Source organism: Aquarana catesbeiana, linkage group LG09 (genome assembly GCF_042186555.1).
Source record: "Aquarana catesbeiana isolate 2022-GZ linkage group LG09, ASM4218655v1, whole genome shotgun sequence".
NCBI lineage: Eukaryota > Metazoa > Chordata > Amphibia > Anura > Ranidae > Aquarana > Aquarana catesbeiana.
This window is the reverse complement of record NC_133332.1, coordinates 69,091,237-69,106,805: the sequence shown is the minus strand read 5'-3', so window position 1 is coordinate 69,106,805 and position 15,569 is coordinate 69,091,237. Positions and strand designations below refer to the sequence as shown.

General features: G+C 43.9%; 1 protein-coding gene across 4 annotated transcripts in view; it reads right to left on the bottom strand.

Annotated features, from left to right (window-relative positions):
* The window catches only part of CLIP3 (CAP-Gly domain containing linker protein 3), a 65,478-nt gene extending 64,569 nt beyond the window's left edge, over positions 1-909 (bottom strand). For 3 of the 4 annotated variants that reach the window (XR_012235964.1, XM_073598735.1, XM_073598734.1), the window contains exon 1: positions 659-909. The gene's annotated coding sequence lies outside the window, so the exon portion shown is untranslated. The remainder of the gene's footprint in view (positions 1-658) is intronic. The other variant, XM_073598736.1, reaches the window with a different exon arrangement.
* Positions 910-15,569: the final 14,660 nt, after the last annotated feature.

Genomic DNA, 15,569 nt, shown 5'->3' with positions numbered 1-15,569 from the left:
ACCTTATTACATACCTATCCATGTATTCTTTTAAATACCTACCTTGTTAGATGCATGCGAGTACTTATCTCCCTACATACATATCCAAGTATCTTTCTATTTATTTCTCTCTAAATACAAATCTGTATCTGCCTCTCTGTATACCTAGTTCTCTACATACTTACACATCGATCTGTCTGTATACCTTCCTTATCCCATTGATACCATGCCTCTCTCCATTCTTTCCTACCCGTCTATGCCTCACCCTCTGTGTGTATGCCTTGTCACTTTTTATTTTGTTATGTTTTTTTACAATATTTACAATATTTAATAGTTATTTTGGTATACTGAGACTGTATATATACCGTTGTGCACCTACCCACTTATCACTGTGCTGCTCTCTTTGCACTGTACACCTACCTATCAGTATCCCATTCATTTTACCTTCTTCTCTATTACTACTATTAATCACTACTAGGCCTTTTCTTCTTCATCTAACATGCAGCTATTTGTATTTTTTTAATGGCATGTTACATATTTTATATACTTTGATACATATTGGCTACGTTCTCTCAGGTTATGTATTTGTTGGTCTAGATGTGATTAATATATTGGTTCTATGCCCTATACATCTTCTGGATACCATCCTCTCCTCCGGGAGGTATGGAGGCAGACTTACCCAGGCCTTGCTCTATCACAGGCTGCTGTCCTTGGTCCTGATTCACCTGATGCTGAGCCCTGGTCCTCCTCTCCTCCTGATCAGGTGGATGATGGTCCTGATGCTGTGTCCTGCTATCAGTTGGATGATGGTCCTGATGCTGGTCCTGTTATCCTGGTGTTGTTTCTTTCATTCCTGCGTCACTGGGATGCTGGGGAACTGTGCGGATAATGAGAGGGAGGAGAGATGGGAGGAGGGGAGAGTCACAGCAGAGGAGGCAGGGAGAGCAGACACCAGAGGAGGGGTGGAGGATCTAGAGAGACAAAAATACATTGTGAGGGTGTCATGAGACAGCAAGAGACCTACGTGGAAGTATAACCAGACAGCAAAAGACTATTGTAAAAACAAAGACATACATAAGGATGGCAATGCGACATTTGTAGAGAAACCAATTTTAACTGAAGTGACAATAAGCAATATCCTTATTCTCCAAAAAATAAACCATACACATCCACTACTTGATGGCCCCGTAATCTATTTTTCATTAAATTGTTTCTTATCCCCGGTTCACACTTATGCCGTGCGAATTTAAAGCGGTACACAGTTCAAACTTGCATCGCGATTTCTGTTTCCCTTTTGTGATTTCAATGTGAATTTGTGAAGGGATTGGTCACATCTGCGATTTTTATTTTCTATAAAATGTAGGCAAAAAAAAAAAAAAAAAATAGAAAATTATAAACACTGGATTGCAATTTCAATCTGGTCCCATAGAATTCTATGGAGCTGGAATCCGCACCACACTAAACTCGCACAGGACCCTTTTTTGAACCAGATCAAATTTGCACCGCATATACACTAAGCCTGGGTTCACACTAGCGTGATCTCGGAGATCGCATGTGATTCGCATCCGCACTGCAAGTGCCGATAACATGTGATCTCTGAGCAATGCGAGTTCAGCCATACAGTTGTATGCATAGGCGTGCGCAGGGGGTGTGCCTGGGCACACCCTAATCACCCCATGCCATGCAGACTCCCCTGCTGATATTTCACCAAAGCCCTCCAACGGGGCTCCTAAAAAAATATTTAAAAAAATAATAAAATAATAAAGTACTAAAAAACTACTGACACTGTTCACTGCCCTACTGATAAGTCCACTGCTCTGACACTGTCCACTGCTCTACTAACACCAACCTCTGCCCTGCTATCACCACCCATGTTTTAATACATTTGGGGTGCACACTATAATGCAATAGGCTGTGCACACCTATGGTTGGATGGCTGAACTCGCATTGGATTCGCACAGAAAATAGTGCAGGGACTTGTTTTTCCCCGCACTAGAATCGGATTGCATGGATGTTCTCACCTATGAGATCCAATCCCTATGCAAGTTCACAGTTCGCACTGTGATCTGTGAACTAAACTGGGGGTGTTATTAACTTTGCAGATATTCACACAAGGCAGTGTGAACTGACTGTGGGAGAGGAGTGCAGCTTCAACTCTTCTGGGAAGGCTGTCCACAAGGTTTAGGACATGTATATGGGAATGTTTGACCATTCTTCCAGAAGCGCATTTGTGAGGTCAGGCACTGATGTTGGAAGAGAAAGCCTGGCTTGCAGTCTCCACTCTAATTCATCCCAAAAGTGCTCTATCTGGTTGAGGACAGGACTCTGTGCAGGCCAGTCAAGTTCCTTCACCCTAAACTCGCTCATCTATGTCTTTATGGACCGTGCTTTGTGCACTGGTGTGCAGTTATGTTGGAGCAGGAAGGGGCCATCCCCAAACTGTTCCCACAAAGTTGGGAGCATGAAATTGTCCAAAATGTCTTGGTATGCTGACACCTTAAGAGTTCCCTTCACTGGAACTAAAGGGCCAAGCTCAACCCCTGAAAAACAACCCCATACCATAATCCCTCCTCCACCAAATGATTTGGACCAGTGCACAAAGCAAGGTCCATAAAGACATGAATGAGTGAGTTTTGGGTGGAAGAACTTGACTGGCCCTAGCAGAGTCCTGACCTCAACCCAATAGAACACCTTTGGGATAAATTAGAATGGACACTGCGAGCCAGACCTTCTCGTCCAACATCTGTGCCTGACCTCACAAATGCGCTTCTGGAAGAATGGTCAAACATTCCCATAGACACACTCCCAAACCTTGTGGACAGCCTTCCCAAAAGAGTTGAAGCTGTTATTGCTGCAAAGGGTGGGCCACAGTGGCGGCCACTCGTATGCGGTGCAGGGACGCCACCCCCCTAATCCATGCACCCAGGAACCTAATTTCCATGCAGAGCACCGGGCGCATGGATTTCAATAGGGGTAATAATAACATTCGCTAATGTCTGCCTGCTTCTCCTCCCAGCCAATCAGGAAAGGGTCCTGAGAACTGATTGGCCGGGAATCCTAAGACCCGATTGGCTAGGAGGAGAAGCAACCGCTGAGACTCGGGAGGGGAGGCAGGGGGAGGGGAAGCCGCCGAAGCCGTCAACTGGATGGGGTAAGTGCGGGGCTGGCGGGCGATCGATTGAGCGACTGAGGGGGGGGGGTTGAGTTGACCCACCAGTGGTAGCTGGTGCTCAATTGTTTGGGGGGGGGGGGGGGGGATGTGGCAAACAAACCTGGCCCCCTCACTGACACCCACCCAAAAAAATTGAGCACCAGCAGTGGGCCAACTCAATATTGAGCCCTATGGACTAAGACTGGGATGCCATTAAAGGAATTTCGAGATTTGGAGAAGAATAAGAGCATTTTTTTTTTTTTTTAAGAATACATACAGTATTTGAAAAGATCTTATTTTAAAACAGAGTTTAGTGTCACTTTAAGAAGGTAAAGAGCAATTTGTAAATTTGTAAAATGCAGTAACACATAGCAGTCAATTAGTACTGGTTTTGCATTGTCCTCACTGTTCGAAGGTGAAGTATGGCTGCCATAAGCTAAAGTGCTTTTCTTACCATCATTGCACTAAGCGCTGTCTTTTTTAATAAGCTGGAGTGAGTGAGACAATAAGCAATACAATGAGGAAAGAAATGGCAACGTGCCGACATAAGGATAAGGTCAACAAAACAGATCTGCATGAAAAGAGCATAAACAAGGAAAATATACATACTTTGATTCCTACAAACCAAAGTAACCATTAATAGCATAAAGGGGAACATTTATATGTCTGTAATGCTGACCATGGCCATTGGCCAACTTCCCACTGACCAAGCTTTCTTGGGGATAGAACTGATTAGTAATGATGGATTTTCTCGGGTCGATCGCTATTGTCTTCCCTTGCAAAACCCAGTGCCAGGGATGCCTACTGAACACTATTCTAGTCCACTTGGCATTACCAAACTCAGTAGCCCAACATGCATGCTTGTATGGCACTTGCTAGTTGGGAAGACTGTTTGGCATGTGGATTTTTTTTTTATGTGGGCACCTTCAAGTGTATGGTACCCCAACATTGCATATTCCTGAGTTGTGTATGTTGTACCATGTACTGGTGTTTAGAGTATCCTGTTTTCTTTGTATTTTTTCCTTTATGTGAAATACCTGGTGATCCTGCCAGTAACCCCGCTTTCCTATTTCAAACTGACTACGCTAGGCATGAGAGCGCATCCATCCTAGCATGGTCAGTTTTCCGGCTGTGTTGGGAGCACAGCCTGCCTGTCCTCCAATGGCCAAGACTTGTGCTGACAGTCCCCGAACCCCCCCACCCAACAATCACTGAAAAGATCATTGTACTGCCGTTTATCAGCCTTCTGTTGACATGCTCGCCTGCAATCTCCACCCCAACTTTTTCCCCTTATGCAGCTCAGAACAGGGATTATGTGATCACTTAGAAGAAAAAGTATATATATTTTTATATATGCACACAAATATTTTGCCTTTTGTTTGTATTTTAATCGGCATGGGATGTTTTACATCGGGGTGTCCAAACTTTTTTCAAAGAGGGCCAGATTTGATGATGTGAACATGCATGAGGGCCGACCATTTTGCCTGACATTCTTTGAACCATTAAAATGAAATGCATTTTAACTAATACACTCCCCAACAAGAATTCTCTTGCCTCTGTCGCTATGTGTGGTGAAGAGTCTAAGGATGAGCTCAGGCGTATTATATGTATATACCGCTTTTATCGGCATATAACACGCACCTTCACTTTAAGAGGGAAGTTTCAGTAAAAAACTTACATTTAAATAATAATAAATAAATAAATGAATAAATAATAAAGAACTGTGAAGCAAAATAAGGGTCAGTGCCCATCAATGCAGCCTAATCAGTGCCCATCTGCAGCCTCACCATTGCCATGAATACAGCCTCACAAGTGCCATGAATACAGTCTCACAATTGCCATGAATGCAGCCTTACAAGTGCCATGAATGCAGCCTTACAAGTGCCATGAATGCAGCCTCACCATTGCCATGAATGCAGCCTTACAAGTGCCATGAATGCAGCCTTACAAGTCATGAATGCAGCCTCACCATTGCCATGAATGCAGCCTCACCATTGCCATGAATACAGCCTCACAAGTGCCATGAATGCAGTCTCACAATTGCCATGAATGCAGCCTTACAAGTGCCATGAATGCAGCCTCACCATTGCCATGAATGCAGCCTTACAAGTGCCATGAATGCAGCCTCACCATTGCCATGAATGCAGCCTTACAAGTCATGAATGCAGCCATGAATGCAGCCTCACCATTGCCATGAATGCAGCCTCACCATTGCCATGAATGCAGCCTCACCATTGCCATCAGTGCAGCCTGATCCATGCCCATCTGCTGCCTCGGAGGGGACAGGGAGGGGGCGAGACGAGCGCCAACAGATTACATACAGGAGAATCGCCTGTTTACTCGGCAGCCTCTTTAATACTAAGTCCCACCTCCTATGATAGGCAGAACAGTCACCCAATGCCAGCCCAGGAGACGGGACCTCCTATTACAGAGGCCGCCGAGTAAACAGGACATTCTCCTGTATGTAATCTGACGGCACTCATCCCGCCCCCCTCCCCGTCCCCTCCGAGGAATGATAAATACCTTTTGGGGCCACAAAAGATATATATATCCAAATTACCAGTGGGGCCGTATGAAACCGGAACACAGGCCGCAATTGGCCCATGGGCCGGACTTTGGACATGCCTGTTTTACATGGTATGGGTTAACATATACTTTAACTACTTAATGACGGCGCTATAGCCGAATGACGGCTACAGCACGGCTCGATAACTCTGGGAGGGCATACATTGACGTCCTCCCAGAATCTTGCTCCCGCGCACCCCCTGGGACGCGCACCCGGGAACACCCGTGACCGATGGGTCCGGAGGACCCGGCGCATCACGGTAAATGGCTGCTGACAGCGGCCGTTTACCACGTGATCGCTCCGTCAAATTACAGAGCGATCCCTTGTAAACAAACCAGCATCACGTCCGGTTCCTCTCTCCCCTCTCTGTACAGATCGGTACAGAGAGGGGGGAGAGATCAGATGTTGCTGCAGCGCTGTGGGCTGGATGTGTAGTGCCCACAACACTGATCTGTGCCCACTCCAGCCATTCAGCCAGCCATCCATCCATGCTCAGCCAGCCATCCATCAATCCATACTCAGCCACAAAGGAGAGTGGGAACAAGGGGTCTGGTTCTCGACTAGTTTCGCGGTTTTACAGCTTCCTCAGGAGGACCATTCTATACCTTGCAACAACAGATATCCCTTGGGGAATCCTGAGCCTCTGTTTTGCATTTTAATAAGTATACTATGTATACTTCTTTTTTGTAATAAACCCTTTTATATAATTTGTTTATTGTTGTCTATCTGTACCGATATAGTCCAGCCACTTTTAGGGTGGGAATGTTACGGGGCCAACATCAGCCACTGTCCCCTTGTTCCCACTCTCCTTTGTTTCTGTATATTAATTTGGATGATGGTACGTTTTTAAGACTTGGTATCTTTGACTACATGAGGCCATACTCAAAATCTTTGCATACTCAGCCATCCATCCATGCTCAGCCAGCCATCCATACTCAGCAATACTCATCCATCCATTCATGCTCAGCCATCCATACTCAGCAATACTCATCCATCCATACTCAGCAATACTCATCCATGCTCAGCCATCCATCCATACTCAGCAATACTCAACCATCCTTCCATACTCAGCCAGCCATCCATGCTCATCCATCCATACTCAGCAATACTCATCCATGCTCAGCCATCCATCCATACTCAGCAATACTCATCCATGCTCAGCCATCCCATCCACCCCCATCCATACTCAGCAATACCCAGCCGTACTCAGCCATCCCATCCGTATTCAGCCATACTCAGTCATCCCATCCATACTCAGCCATCCCCATCCACGGCTCATCCATCCCCATTCATGCTCATCCATGCACATCAGTTCGCATCCATGCCACTAGAGTGCCTCACAAAAGTGTAATAGGTAGTCAAATTAGATTTGACATTTATGCCCCTAGAACGCCTGATGGTGCTCCCTGCATGTTGGGCCTCTCTATGTGGCCAGGCTGTGTAAAAGTCTCACACATGTGGTATCGCTGTACTCGGGAGGAGTAGGAGAATATATTTTGGGGTGTAATTTTTGGTATGTAAATGCTATGTGTTAGAAATATTGTATAAATGGACAACTTTGTGTAAAAAAAAAAAAAAAAATGTGTTTTCATTTTCTTTACACATTTTTCAGAAACTTGTAGGAAAAAAATGACATGTTCAAAAGACTCGATATGCCTCATAGATTATACGTTGGGGTGTTTTCTTTCCAAAATTGGGTCATTTTTGGGGCGTTTCCATTGTCCTGGTGCTCCAGGGCCTTCAAAATGTAAGAGGTAGTCAAGAAATTATATGTATAAGTTATGCTCCAAGAACGCCTGACAGTGCTCCCTGCATTTTGCACCTCTGTATGTGGTCACAATGTGTAAAAGTCTCACACATGTGGTATCGTCGTACTCAGGGGGAGTAGCAGAATGTGTTTTGGGGTGTAATATGTGCTATGCACATGCTGTGTGTGAGAAATAACCTGCTAATAACAATTTTGTGAAAAAAAACCCTTGATTTTGCAAAGAATTGTGGGAAAAAATTACAACTTCAAAAAACTCACCATGCCTCTTACTAAATACCTTGGAATGTCTACTTTCCAAAAAGGGGTCATTTGGGGGGTATTTGTACTTTCCTGATTTGTTAGGGTCTCAAGAAATGAGATCAGGCAGTCAGGACATCAGGTGTGGTCAATTTTCACAGATTGGCACCATAGCTTGTGGACTCTATAACTTTCACACAGACCAAATAATATACACCAATTTGGGTTATTTTTACCAAAGAAATGTAGCAGTATAAATTTTGGCCAAAATTTATGAAGAAAAATGACTAATTAGCAAAATTTTTATAACGGAAACTAAGAAAAATGCATTTTTTTTTTTTTACAGAATTTTTGGTCTTTTTTCTTTTATAGCACAAAAAATAAAAAACCCAGAGGTGATTAAATACCACCAAAAGAAAGCTCTATTTGTGTGAAAAAAGGACACAAATTTCATATAGGTACAGTGTTGCATGACTGAGTAATTGTCATTCAAAATGTGAGAACACCAAAAGCTGAAAATTGATCCGGTTAGGAAGGGGCTGAAGAGATGGAGATATTTACCCAGTGCTGTGCAGTTTTTGCACCGGAGACATCCTGGTCCCGGGCCTTAGTTATTCCTATGGGTGGAATGGCCATAAGTATGGCCCCAGTTATTGAATGCAAAGTGATCGGTGTGCATAAGCTGTAAGTGGCCAAGACTTTTTTGTGCAAAGGCTGGACAGGTCAGGTAGAGCCACATGTTACCGATCTCCACAGGGGGCTGAAGGTAAATATTTTAACATATGGTGTCACGGAACGTCCCACACTCCGCTTGAGTGCTTCCGTCAGTATACCACTTCCTAAGTTCTGGAACACGAGTCCAATGGATCTGGCTATAGGAACCCCCAAGAACTAGACAACACCAGTCTTGGAGTACATCAGGACTAACTATTTGAGATCTCACACAAATTTATACAGCAGGATGACTCAAAGCTAACCTAATTAACATGAGCTAATTTACTAAAAAATTTACCCAGACCAGATGACTCAGAGACATGACCTGTAGGACACAGACTTGTGGGCACCAAGCTTCACACAGTAGCATAAACACAGAAGCAGGAGCTAATTACAATTAACAATACAAACAACAATCTCCCCCCCCCCCCCCCCCTCAGCCTAGTCATCAACAGTTCGTCTCCTAGCCAGTCCTGGAGGCTAATGTGATCAGCTCACTCAATTAACAGGTTGAGTTCAGAATCAAACAAACCAATAATAGTCTCTACATACATCCTGGGAGATATTGTGGACAAATATTACGGTCCCATTTTAAGTAGTCCAAGATATTTTTTCTCACTCACCCTGTGCCAGGATAGCACAGGGTGACTTAGACATAAGAGGTATATGGGGAGCTGAAACAAGGACATCCCCTACTTTCTAAGGGATTCTGAGTTCCACGGGCCCTCCCGCCACATCTGGGTTACACTTTTATGCCAGCAATACACAGCTCCAGTTCTGACAAAATGTGAGCCATGCTTGATTTGACCCAATTGGCACTACCTGACTAGATAAACTTTGATCCTAAAGAGGTTGTAAACCCCCAATTGTCACTTTTACCTATAGGTAAGCCTAGAATAAGGCTTACCTATAGGTAGTGGAAAGATCTCCTAAATGTGCACCGTTTAAGAGATATTTACCTTGTAGTGTACCAATGATGTCATCGGCACATGCGCTGTGAAGAAACGGACCTCACCACTGCATGCGTCACATGGCTCTGACCATGTCCACAAAGCCAGAGTCCGCGGCCCCGGAAGGAAGAGGGGCGAAGATGGATGTGGCCACCAGCAGGGACATCGCGGGCTTCGTTTGCAGGTAAGTGCCACATAATGGGCTAGTATACCATTCATACTAGCCCATTATGCTTTTACTTTGCAGGGGAAAAAAGAGGAAGTAAAACCCATCAGGGTTTAATTCCTCTTTAAAGGCAAAGTTCACCCTTTTAAAAAAAATTATAAATGAACATCTTTTTGCAGGTTAAAAAAAAAAAACTTGCATTTATTATTTTTTTACGCTAGAGTCTATAAAGCATCAATCCCGCAATCAGCAGATCGTAGGTGCAATGCCTGGATCCTGCAGATTTTCAGTACACTGTCTGCTCACACCTCCAATCCAGGCAGGCAGATACTGAATTGCAGAAAGAAACAATGAACTATGAGAGTGCTCACCAGCACCCTCAAAGTTTATGGAGAACCCTCTGCCGCAATGGCTGGTGGTACTTGTAGGCATTTATTCACAGGAAACTGAATGATGTGGCAGTTTGGGCAGAGCCCTGCCTAGGTGCGCTGTTTTTAAATTGTGATAGCAGCTGGAGTGGTGAAGATCCCCTGCCTGCTGTCACAGGGAGCTGTAATGGGGGGGCAGCAGCTGGAACATGTTCCAAAGGTGAACATAGCCTTTAAAATCAAAGTCGCTGGCTAAAAATTCTCAGCCGAGAAGGGATTGCAGCCAATTAGATGCAGTCATTATTCAAGTATTCTGACAGCTGCAAGTGTAGTGGCTGTCAGAATACAAAGCTAACAGGGAAAATTCTTCCATGTATGCTGTTTAGTGTGGATGGGGGAGTCTCCTGAATAACATGTACGGCTATAATCCATTCGTAAAAAGAAAACAGCCTTAATAACACTCGTCATTGGACTGACAGACCACAGATTTATCATGCTATATAAACCAGTAATAGAGAACCCAGTTTTTATTACGTCTTTACACACATGTGGTCTGAACTAAGCCCAGCAAATGTTGTACTTTCATTGTAGCTTTGCTATCACTTCAGTATTCCTAATACACACTCTGAATTTTATGATGTTACAGATTCAAGAAACTCCTGCTGTAATCCTTACTTTTGAGCCAATCTTGTAAGGATGCTAGAAAATCTCTGACACCAGTGAGTGATCCTCCCCATAGAAAAACGCAAACTCAGCAGTCAAACGTTGTATCAGAATTTTTTATGCACTGCGATGTTCCAAGTGGTGCTGTGATCTTTTGTTGCAGACAGGTTGGCTAACGAAGGCCAAAGGAACAAAACAGACAGGTCAGGGATAAAGTTGTGGAGTAGTTTAAAGCAGGGTTAGGTTATAAAAAAAATATCCCAAGCTTTGAACATCTCACGGAGCACTGTTCAATCCATCTGAAAATGGAAAGCGTATGGCCCAACTGCAAACCTACCAAGACATGGCCGTCCACCTAAATTGACAGGCCGGGCAAGGAGAGCATTAATCAGAGAAGCAGCCAAGAGGCCCATAGTAACTCTGGAGGAGCTGCAGAGATCCACAGCTCAGGTGGGAGAATCTGTCCACAGGACAACTATTAGTCGTGCACTTCACAAATCTGACCTTTATGAAAGAGTGACAAGAAGAAAGCCATTATTGAAAAAAAAACATAAGAAGTCCCGTTTGCAAGAAGCTATGTGGGGGACACAGCAAATGTGGAAGAAGGTGCTCTAGTCAGATGAGACCAAAATTTAACTTTTTGGCCTAAAAGCAAAATGCAATGTGTGGCAGAAAACTCACCCTGAACACACCATCCCCACTGTGAAACATGATGGTGGGATCATCATGTTGTGGGGATGCTTTTTTTCAGCAGGTACAGGGACGCTGGTCAGAGCTGATGGGAAGATGGATGGAGCCAAATACAGGGCAATCTTAGAAGAAAACCTGTTAGAGTCTGCAAAAGACTTGAGACTGGGGCGGAGGTTCACCTTCCAGCAGGACAACATACAGCCAGAGCTACAATGGAATGGTTTAGATTAAAGCATATTCATGTGTTAGAATGGCCCAGTCAAAGTCCAGACCTAAATTAAATTGAAAATCTGTGGCAAGACTTGAAAATTGCTGTTCACAGACGCTCTCCATCCAATCTGACAGAGCTTGAGCTATTTTGCAAAAAATAATGGGCAAAAAATGTCACTCTAGATGTGCAAAGCTGGTAGAGACATCCCCAAAAAGACTTGCAGCTGTAATTGCAGCGAAAGGTGGTTCTACAAAGTATTGACTCAGGAGGGCTACATACAAATGAATGCCACACTTTTCACATTTTTTTTTTTTTTTTTTTACAAATAAATAAGTTTAAATCATTTATCATTTCCCTTCCATGTCACAATTATGTGTAACTTTGTGTTGCTCTATCACATAAAATACATTTACGTTTTTGGTTGTAACATGACTAAATGTAGAAAATTATAAGGGGTATGAATACTTTTTCAAGGCACTGTATACAGGGGGTCCCCTAGTTACAAACATCCGACTTACAAATGACTCCTACTTACAAACGGAGGGAGACAACAGGAAGTAAGAGGAAATCTACCCCTAGGAAGGGAAATTCACTCCTGTAAGAGCTATTATGGGGAAAAGGTACCTCCACTGATGCTTAATCACCAATCCTTGTTTCCACAACAACCCAAAATTTTCAAAATCCAATTTGTCATTGGGACAGAAAGTGAGGTGAAATCTTCTGAACAGGGGCACAGACAGCAAAACAAATGTTACAGGGGTGTTAACCCTTCCCTATGCTATCCAAAAAGCTTAAAATTCGTTTTTTTGGCTGGAGCTACACTTAAAAAATGTACCTGTTCCGACTTACAGATTCAACTTAAGAACAAACCTACAGTCCCTAACTATTGCACCACTTTTCTGGCGGTAGTGCCCTTTAAAAAGCCCTTCCATCAGTTTTTGTAGCTTTACCGAAACGTGCAACAAATTCAGGCAGGTGTTAACAGTGCAACTTTTAGAAATTGGTGCCATGACTGCACTAAATCCAAAAAGAATTACCTCGAGTTCATAGGTAACAAAGGTGGAGGTAACTGAATGAAAAGTGTGGGATTTAAAAAAACAAAACACATACTTACCTAGGTGGCTGCAGCATTGGTCCGACACCCAGCCGCTTCTAAGACTGAAAACAGAGCAATCAAAGACAGCTGATCGCACAGTTCTTGGTCTTCACTGAGCTCAGAGCGATGACTGTCAGTCACAGTTCTGTGCTCTGACCTTCTAGCCCTCACTGAAGCGCCAGGCTGTACAGAGGACAGGAGCTGCTGGCTCAGGCTTGCAGCAGTGACCTGAAAGCCAGCTGCTGCTCAGACATTTGGGTGGATACAGACAGAGTCGGGACTGGCTGAGTGACATCCCCCAACTTTATCCTGATGTCGGCTGAATACGGGTCACAGGAGTGCAGAACTAAGAACACAAAAGAGCTTTGGCCTGACTTCTCCTTTAAGCTCAACTCTAAGTTGGTGTACAGAAACAGGCAAAATGCCCGTTTCTGTATTTTTTGTAACAGGGTGGCATGTTTGCCACTGCTAGCTCCACCATTCCCATCACTGGCTGTCGAGAACGCGGTCAGCTTCACAGGTGCAGACAGTGGGCGGAGCCTGATTGGAAGTTAAGGGACTAGCGCCCCATCACATTTAATCTTTCCTTCTGATTGACAGCAAACAGTGTGCTGATTCCATAGCCAACATTAGTCCCTCTATTAGCTATAAAATCCATAGGGAGTGGACCTGATGGGGAACTAGTGTCTATTAATGCCCATCGGGCTCCACCCACCCAGCTACAAAACTGCTGGACCGCTGTGCTATCTGCGTGACAGCTGCAGCAATGGGAAGGGAGCTCAGCTGCACAGAGTTTGGAGTGTGCGTATGGACACTCCGACCTCTGTGCACCTCTGCAAGACAATTGGCAGTTCTTGCCCTGAATTTATATACTCGTTTCCAACAGGTGGTTAAATTTTGGGGAAGCACTGACATTTGTCATGTGGAAATGCAACAAAATACCAGTGTCGTAGACATACTATATGAATGCCCCAGAATGTGCAATTGGCTACTACAAAAGATTTACTGCATGATAGTGTGCAGATTACTACTAGCAATACATTTCCAATACTGGTAGCACAATTGAGCTACTAAAAACCTCTTCTGTAGATCTTGGCTAATTTCAGCAAGTGGATGAAGGAATTAAAATCGCCTTGGAGGTTGTTAGAGCCCATTCACTCCCATGTGTTTACCACACATCAATACATATAAAGAGGTAAGCGGTTTTAAACAGTGAAAGTCACAGATGTCTTGCTCCTGTATTTTATATTTGAGGGTCATTTAAAACAATTGTGTATATGATGGCTTTTATTCAGGGTTTTTTTTTCCCCTCAGAGAATAGGTGCAGGAACCCCCCTTTCCGGATTCACCCCTTTTCTCTGCCACCTGCAGCCAGTAACAATAGATCCCCTTACAGCAGTGGACCCCCAGCACCAATAGACTCCTGGCAGCAACAACAGATCTCCCCACAGCCAGCAAAAATAGACCCCTCCCTAAACAGTAGATCTCTCCCAGCAACAACAAACCCCCCTCCAGCAATATAAGACCCACCCCAAGCAATAGATTCCCCACCAGCATCAATAGACCCCCCTGCAAAAATAGATCTCCTACAGCTAGGATAGGTCCCCCAGCAGTGAGCATCAATAGACACATAAGCGAACCCCTTGCCATTACATATACAGCCCTGGAGGTGCGTTCCCCCGCTGAAGCAAAGCCCTGCTTTTTTTCAAAAACTTGGTGTAAATAAATAAATTCCACGTCATGTTTTCAACCACTAAATTTTAAACAAACAAAATTGTAAACTTAAGAATGCTGCATGGTTTTACACATTTCAAAAGGTAATAAAATATTTTTTTCTTCTTTATCATCGTTCAATGGTCAACATGTGTGCCTGTAGGGGTACAGTATGTTAGCAACACAAATTGAACCGATTAAAAATTAACAAGCTTTTACCCTCAGCACAGGTGCAGTTAATGGCATTTACTAAAGGTTTTTGCCATGCATTGCCTACATTACTCTAGTCTACACAATTTAGCAAGATTTAAACATGCACAGATGGTAAACCAATCTAAAATGCAAGCCATCCCTAAAGGCATGCTGTGATTGACTCACATCAGAAGGCCTAACCAGATCTTGTCCACATAGATTTTACTTTGTATAAGAGGCCCAAGTATAGGGAGGTTAAACACCGATCTGGACGTACTGTCACTTTAAACAAGCTGCCAGTATGCCTTGCTGAAAACCTGCTTGCACCTTTTTCAAGTGACAGTCTGCACTTCCATTAAAGCAGTAGTACACACCGCTTGGTTACTTGTACCTATAGGTATAATGAATATCTCCTAAACCTGCACCGTTTAGGAGACATTTACAATTTTTTCAGATGATCACGTCACCAATGCTTGTGTACTGCGGTTGTGACATCATCGCAGTTCGGCCAAACTGCTAGAGCCCAAGAACCTGGAAGGAAGACCAGGTGAAGATGGAAGCCCTGTCAGTGATGAAACCCACAGAAATGGGTAGAATATACAAATGCTAATTTCTACTTTCTGTAAAAAGCAAAAGCTTGGCCCCTTCACATCCTGCCTCCTTCCACTGGTCCTTTAATATGATGGGTTGTTTCAGAACTCAGCTAAAACTTTTTACTGGAAAAAGACAAGATTTAAAAACAGATTCAGCTGCCTATTATAAGTACTTCTAAAGTGCTGTCAATTTACACATCTCTTTACATATATATTGCACATTCACATCAGTCCCTGCCCTCAAGGAGCTTAATCTAAGATCCCTATCTCACGTTCATACATATACATACTAGGGCCAATTAAACTTCCAGCATGTCCTTGGAGTGTGGGAAGAAACCGGAGTACCCGGAGGAAACCCGCGCAGGCACAGGGGACACATTCAAACTCTGGGTAGGTTGTGCCAAGGTTGGGATTCGAACCATCAACCCTAGTGCTGCTAGGCAGAAGTGCCGGCCACTAGACCTACAGATCATTTCAACAAGCGGATTTATTTTTAGAAAAACCTTTGCATA